This window comes from Homarus americanus, unplaced genomic scaffold (genome assembly GCF_018991925.1).
Source record: "Homarus americanus isolate GMGI-L3 unplaced genomic scaffold, GMGI_Hamer_2.0 scaffold32057, whole genome shotgun sequence".
Classification (NCBI taxonomy): domain Eukaryota; kingdom Metazoa; phylum Arthropoda; class Malacostraca; order Decapoda; family Nephropidae; genus Homarus; species Homarus americanus.
The window spans coordinates 5,616-12,044 of NW_024743375.1; the positions used below are offsets into that span (position 1 = coordinate 5,616).

Genomic DNA, 6,429 nt, shown 5'->3' on the forward strand with positions numbered 1-6,429 from the left:
GTTCCGGGGGAAGTATGGTTGCAAAGCTGAAACTTAAAGGAATTGACGGAAGGGCACCACCAGGAGTGGAGCCTGCAGCTTAATTTGACTCAACACGGGAAACCTCACCAGGCCAAGACACCGGAAGGATTGACAGATTGAGAGCTCTTTCTCGATTCGGTGGGTGGTGGTGCATGGCCGTTCTTAGTTGGTGGAGCGATTTGTCTGGTTAATTCCGATAACGAACGAGACTCTGGCCTACTAAGTAGTCGACGGATCTCCAGAAAATGGTGTCCAGTTCGCAACTTCTTCTTAGAGGATAAGCGGCAATTCTGGCCGCGCAGTTGGTAATAACAGGTCTGTGATGCCCTTAGATGTTCTGGAGCCGCGCATGGCATACCAGAGGATCAGCAGTTTTCCCCCTCCGAGAGGAGCGGGTAACCCATTCAAAGCCTTTCTTGATAGGGATTGGGGCTTGCAATTGTTTCCCATGAACGAGGAATTCCCAGTAAGTGCAAGTCATCAGCTTGCGCTGACTACGTCCTGCCCTTTGTACCCACCGCCCGTCGCTACTACCGATTGAATGATTTAGTGAGGCCTTCGGACTGGCGCTCTTGGATTGTCTGCCCCGTTGCCCGAGAGGGTTTTCTGGGGTCGTCGCCTCGAGCTGATGGAAAGATGTCCAAACTTGATCATTTAGAGGGAGTAAAAGTCGTAACAAGGTTTCCGTAGGTGAACCTGCGGAAGGATCATTAACAGAGAGAAAGAGAACGGGGCGCTCTTAAAACTACTACTCTCCTGATTTGGGCGGTCTCGGGCTCTGCTCTGGCAACTCCAGCAGCGAAAGAGGACAATCCCGGCCCCCGCACCAAAAATAGGTACCACGCTGTGGGTGGACCACACTCGGGCGAGAGAGCGAAGGCCGGAGGAGGACGGACGGGGCTTTGGACGGCTGCCCGTCCGTTCCTTACTACCGGCGAATAAGCCTCTTGACCCAAAAAGAGTGAAATTCAAGTGTCAAAAAACAACAAGCCGTCCGGCCAAAACCAAACCACAAACTTGGGCTATGTCTGTCAAACCCTTTCATTGAGACTCGACCTGTGATAGTTAGTCGCAAAAAGACCAAATGGCAAATACACAACTCTTAACGGGGGATCACTCGGCTCGTGGGTCGATGAAGACCGCAGCAAACTGCGTGTCGGTATGTGAATCGCAAGAATACCAGATACATCGACAAGTTAAACGCATATTGCGGCGGCGGCAGCCATATGAGCTTGTCGCCGCCACTCCTCTACGAGGGTCGGAAATATACATCCATCGGTTGCTGCGAGTTCGGTGCCTGCTGACTGTCTCCCCGACACGAGGGTAACCCGAACCGAGCTTCCGCCTTGGGGTTTAATCGCCCGCGCCTTGCGCGAGGCGTGCCCTTAAAAACAAGCCTATCACTAGCAAGTCCATGGACTTGGCGCACCCACATTCAACCACAACAAAGCCGGGCACACACACACACATGTGTGTGTGTCCCGTCCCGACGACAGTTGTCGCCCTCGCAAATAACTGGAGGCGCTCTTTTGCCTGCTGTCCACAGAGACACGAATGGCCGTCGGCCGCTCATGGCTGATGCTGCACATGTTCTAAGAGGCACACGTCCTCCTCCTTCTCTCTCGGAGAAGAAGCACTCCATCCCACGAAGAGGAAACGACACCGGGTCGGATATCTTTTAAGTAAGCCCCGCCGGAATTTCGTCTATCACCTCGAAAAGAGTGCTTGGCATGCATTGCAGTGGAACCTAAATTGATGAGTGCTCCTGGGCCCGCAGTCTACCATGTAGTGGCGCAGGCAGAGAGATGACAATTGCTCTCGTCGGGACGAGAATGTTTGGGTGACGCCGTGCTCTTCCTCACGCGCTCCTCCACCCTCTCCCACGGTCAGACACGGTGTGGGCGTTCTCTTTGAGAGTTCGCCACGAGTGCACGTCTATCTCATGACAGGCCTGGGAGGGAGGCAGGGGGAGTTCTCTCTAAACGCGTTAAAGACGGTGTTGCGCCTCATAACGGCGCTCGCCGGGATAGAGCACTAGTTCTGCAGCCGGAAAGGCCGCTCACGCCAATTAATACTGCGACTCTCGCTCTCTTTTTCCGGATAAACAAGTGCCACTGCTGTGGCATGCGGGAACGGGGAAAGAGGTCAAAGTTTAAGCGGCAAAGGTGCGGCCGAGTAAGGGCGTAACACGAGCGTATATGCATTAAAACTGTGTATATGACTCTGCGAGAGATGTTCTGCTGGAACACTTTTCCTATTGGCTATTTACCACTATTGATGTTGCTGAGAGGGCCGAGCACCTAAGCTGCTCGTTGAGAATGAGAAGGAACGGAGTTAGGGGTGGGAGTGCCGGCGCCATGGCCGCTGGTACCCCCGCGACAAGCCCCTCAAACCTTCCTCTCTCTGTCAGAAGAAGAAGAAGAAGAAGAATAAGAAGGAACGGAGTCAGGGGTGGGAGTGCCGGCGCCATGGCCGCTGGTACCCCCGAGATAAGCCTCTCAAACCTTCCTTTATCTCTCTCTCTCTCTCTCTCTCTCTCTCTCTGTCTTAAGAATAAGAAGGAACGGAGTTAGGGGTGGGAGTACCGGCGCCATGGCCGCTGGTACCCCCGCGACAAGCCCCTCAAACCTTCCTCTCTCTCTCTCTCTCTGTCTTAAGAATAAGAAGGAACGGAGTCAGGGGTGGGAGTACCGGCGCCATGGCCGCTGGTACCCTCGCGACAAGCCCCTCAAACCTTCCTTACTCTCTCTCAGTCTTAAGAATAAGAAGGAACGGAGTCAGGGGTGGGAGTGCAGCATGGCCAGCCTCAAGCCTGTAGTCAGTGTGAGGCACTGCCACTTCGTGGTTGGGGAACATGTTCCCCCTAAGGATGATGAGACCACGATCGACCTCGTAGTAGGAGAGAGCTACCCGCCAAATTTAAGCATATTAATAAGAGGAGGAAAAGAAACCAACAGGGATTCCCTTAGTAAGGGCGACTGAACTGGGAAATGCCCAGAGCATAACCTCGATGTCTTCGGGCACGAGGGGTGTTGCGTTTCAGAGGGTCCAGCACGCCGTCCCCTACCGTCTAAGTCAAGCTTGAAAGCGGCCACTTCCGTGGAACGCGCTAGGCTGCGTGGGCGTGTTCTCGGGCGGTGTTCGCCGTCCCTCCAAAGCTCTTGTAGTAAGAGGTGCGGGGGGGAGGCGGGGCCGTTCGGTTCGCTACAATCCCACTTCGGCTGGCGCCCAGCGATCAACTCAGAACTGGCACGGACCAGGGGAATCCGGTTGTCTAATTAAAACAAAGCATTGCGATGGTCTTTGATGGATGTTGACGCAATGTGATTTCTGCCCAGTGCTCTGAATGTCAAAGTGAAGAAATTCAACCAAGCGCGGGTAAACGGCGGGAGTAACTATGTTGTGAAGGATCTTTACAGCCACGTAGGGACAAGCATTTGCGTTCCCGGCGGGGAGTCAGACCCCATCCCCATGACCAGAGGAGTGAAGCAGGGATGTCCATTGTCACCCTTCCTTTTCTCTGCCGTGGTGGATGAGTACCTGGAGTCCCTGGGTCCTGCCGTTGGATACCGCCTGGACGATGTAACGTCGGTGGCGGTGACAGGATTTGCGGAGGACCTGGTAATAGTCTCTGAGTCCAGGCTCGGGATGCAGAGGAGCCTGAATCAGCTCGACCGGTTCCTTGGTGCGAGGGGATTGGCCGCGCAGCCCACGAAGTGCGCCACACTGGGTCTTGAGCGGGCTGCAAGGGGTAGGTATTAGGGTGTGTCAATTTTGTCAACATGTTAAAAATCAAATTTGGTAGTCAAAATATTGTGCCTCTTTATGTCCAAACTTGAGATTAGCAAACAAAAATGAATTGAAATAACCCTCACCTACATCAATTATACCTTAAAGTTTCAAATATCAGTATTTCAACAAATTAATGAGACTTGATTAGAATTATTCACTTGATATTAACTAATCTCATGTAAGCATATGGATTATGGAGTATTTTATGGTTCTATAGCTTGTGTACAATATGCATGTCAGAAATGTCATGAAATACGAATAGGCTTCTGGACAGTTTAATTTTGCTTTGACTTGCACGGTTGAGGATATGCGCCCGGCTCACTTCCTTCTAGATATCATAGATGGTGGTTTACTCATTGCATCGTACCTACCTACCAGACACCCTGCGATTTTGTTCATTGTGTAGGAAAATTGATTTGGTCGGCTATTTGGTATCAATATATGTTATTGTTCTAAGAATTATATGTTATTTTGTTAAGCATTTTGATAAAACAAATTGATATTTTTTGAAACAACAATTGAATTATGAAACATTGAAATATTTTTCTATTTGTCAGATAGTGTGAAGATGTCAAAATTGAAGACAAGAAGTCAGTTGTCAACCCACTTGAGCTTCCTGTATCAGAACTTCCAACAGTGAGAGACATACTAAGATTAGGGTTACTCCTTCGAGAAAAAAATGCAAAGGACAGAAGGAACTATACAGATAAAGAACTCATAAATGACATGATAGTCCCTCTTCTGCATCAATGGACAAAAGCTAATGCACTATTCAAACCACCTGTGATTAATCAGTGTCGAACTATTGAGCTAAAACTAACGAAATTATGGCACAAAGCAGTTGAAACATCACTTGGTAAAGGAAACTTGGCCAGGAAAAATGAATTTCTGCACACACTTGATACTCTGTTTGACATTTTGACCTGCAAGTGCTCCATACAATTATGTTCTGAATCCAACTGTTCTCACTCAGGTAAGAGAGAAAATAATTCCCACATTGATTGTGGTTCTCCTCGTGAAAAGAAGATCCCTGTTTTAGAGCTTGAATTTAAAAAGGCACAGAGGACAAAGGCAGAAGGCCAAGGAAGTATGCAAATGGGTTCAATAGATTATTCAGAAACAAAGAAGCAGATTGCTAATGCCAAGAAGAGAGAACAAATCCGAGAGAGGGAACAAAAGAAGAAAATGAAGAGTGAAGAAGCCATCCAAAGAGAGGAAGAGCTGTGTCAAGATGTTTATCACTTCTTTGATAGTTCTTCTGATGAACAGGAAGCAACATCAGATGATAGTTCCAAAGAGTCATCTGAACCTTTACCAAAGAAAATGAAATACAACACAAGAAATATTTCAAACATTGCTTTAGCTAGTATTCGCCACCATGCTGGACTTCGTGAGGCTGCAGAAATTGCAACTGCCGCTTGGATAGATGCAGGCCTCATCAGCCGAGAGGATGCATCTTTGGTGATAGATCATAATAAAATTAGAAGAGCACAAGAAAAAATAATGAAGGAAATATCTGATCAGCATGAAAAAGATTTAAGCGAGGGAGGGCTCTCCTGTCTTTTGTTTGATGGAAGAATAGATGACACAAAAGTTTTGCTAGAAGTAGAGGGAGTGAATAGAAAGTTTCCAGGTCTCATCAAAGAAGAACACTACTCTGTCTGTTCTGAGCCTGGTGGTCGGTTTTTGTTTCACTTTGCTCCCGAAACTGAAGTAGAAGGGAAGAAACATGCAGAGGTCATTGCTGATCATATTTTATGTTGGGTTCAGGAGAGAGGACTTGGCAGTTCACTGCAGGCTGTTGGTGGAGATTCAACTGCAGTGAACACCGGATGGCAGGGGGGTGTAATGACGCATTTAGAGAAAAACTAGGAAGAAGACTTGTTTGGATTGTATGTGATTTACATACAGGCGAGCTACCTCTTCATCATCTCATCCAGGAACTTGATGGTCCTACAAAGAGCAACAACAAGTGGTCAGGTCCCCTTGGCATCATGCTGGATGAAGCAACACAACTAGAAATAAATACAACCTTTCCAAAGGTCGAAGTTGGCCCTCCCCTTCCGGCGTTGTCTGAAGGAGTCATCAAAGATCTCAGCACAGATCAATCCTATGCTTATCGTATTGCCCAAGCAATAAGATCAGGAGAAGTGCCTCAGCCATTGGCTCTCTTGGAGATTGGACCTGTCAGTCACAGCCGTTGGTTAACTACAGCTCTTCGTTTCTGCAGGATTTGGATTTCCAAACACGAATTGAAGGGCAAAGTGCTGAAGAATTTGAGGTTAATTGTTGAATTTATTATTGGAGTTTATCTTCCCCAGTGGTTTAGTGTGAAACTTAATCCTATGTGGGTGGATGGGCCCAATCACCTTTTGTTTCAATTGCAGCTAGTAAGAACACAGAGGAAGGTGGTGAGGGACATCGTGTTACCTGTGGCAAGAAGGTCCGCTTGGTATGCTCGATCAGAAGCAGTTTTGCAAGCAATGCTTTGCAGTCAATGTACCAATCTCCGAACCGAGGCTGTAGAAGTCATTCTAAAGATTAGAGGAACGCTAATAGATGACGACCAGTTGGGAGACTGTTCGTTTCATTCAAGAAAAGTTTCCCCAATAAACG

The 6,429-nt window shown here is 48.3% G+C and overlaps 1 non-coding gene across 1 annotated transcript; it reads left to right on the forward strand.

The window, feature by feature from the left end:
- Nucleotides 1–1,118: 1,118 nt before the first annotated feature.
- LOC121877149 lies at nucleotides 1,119–1,282 on the forward strand. The gene has a single exon (XR_006090909.1). It is a non-coding gene; the product is annotated as a 5.8S ribosomal RNA (ribosomal RNA).
- The last annotated feature ends 5,147 nt before the right edge of the window (nucleotides 1,283–6,429 follow it).